Source organism: Aethalodelphis obliquidens, unplaced genomic scaffold, assembly GCF_003676395.1.
Source record: "Aethalodelphis obliquidens isolate GAN/ISIS:26980383/991018 unplaced genomic scaffold, ASM367639v1 scaffold5001, whole genome shotgun sequence".
Taxonomy (NCBI): Eukaryota; Metazoa; Chordata; class Mammalia; order Artiodactyla; family Delphinidae; genus Aethalodelphis; species Aethalodelphis obliquidens.
In genome coordinates, this window is record NW_020842903.1 from 1 (window position 1) to 1,106 (window position 1,106).

The 1,106-nt window shown below is 49.1% G+C and overlaps 1 pseudogene; it reads left to right on the forward strand.

The window, feature by feature from the left end:
• Window positions 1–242: 242 nt before the first annotated feature.
• On the forward strand, window positions 243–1,102 carry LOC113617269 (cyclic AMP-dependent transcription factor ATF-1 pseudogene; annotated as a pseudogene).
• Window positions 1,103–1,106: the final 4 nt, after the last annotated feature.

Here is a 1,106-nt window from a genome sequence, read left to right on the forward strand (position 1 = left end):
GCCACAACAGTGAGAGGTCCGCGTACCGCAAAAAAAAAACAAAAAAAGAAGTCACTCTGTCTACAAGAGGCGGGCAGGTCAGGCGTGGGTCAAGGCCGGGGAGGACTACACCTCTAGGCCACAGCAAGTAGGGGCTGAGCGCGACGCCCCAACCGAAGAAAACTGCCCCACACCGAGCGGTCTCCTGACACCCCGAGCAGGTGCCGGCCTCCGAAAACACGTGTGGGAGCAGTGAGGGCAGAGCTCCTGAAGTAAAAAGGAACCGCAGTTGATTATGGAAGATTCTCACAAGAATAACGCTTCAGAGACAGCACCTCAGTCTGGTTCAACAGTTCAGGGAGCTCATATTTCTCATATTCCTCAACAGATGTCATTAAGAGGATCTGCGCCAGTGACAATTGTACCTCTTCCTGGAGAGCAAGTACAGGTTCAGGGGGTCATCCAGACAGCTCAGTCTTCTGTAATTCACCCACCACACGTGCAAACGGTATCATCTTTATCAGAAAGTGAAGAGTCTCAGGACTCATCTGACAGCATAGGCTCCTCACAGAAAACCCACGGGATCCTAGCACGGCGCCCATCTTACAGAAAAATTTTGAAAGACCTATCTTCTGAAGATACACGGGGCAGAAAAGGAGACGGAGAAAATCCTGGAGTTTCTGCTGTCACTTCTATGTCTGTTCCAACTCCCATCTATCAGACTAGCACTGGACAGTACATTGCCATTGCCCCAAATGGAGCCTTACAGCTGGCCAGTCCAGGCACAGATGGAGTACAGGGGCTTCAGACATTAACCATGACAAATTCAGGCAGTACTCAACAAGGTACAACAATTCTCCAGTATGCACAGACCTCTGATGGACAGCAAATACTTGTGCCCAGCAACCAGGTGGTTGTACAAACTGCATCAGGAGATATGCAGACATATCAGATCCGTACCACACCTTCAGCTACTTCGCTACCACAAACCGTGGTGATGACATCTCCCGTAACCCTTACATCTCAGACAACTAAGACAGATGACCCCCAACTGAAAAGAGAAATAAGGTTGATGAAAAATAGAGAAGCTGCTCGAGAATGTCGCAGAAAGAAGAAAGAATATGTGA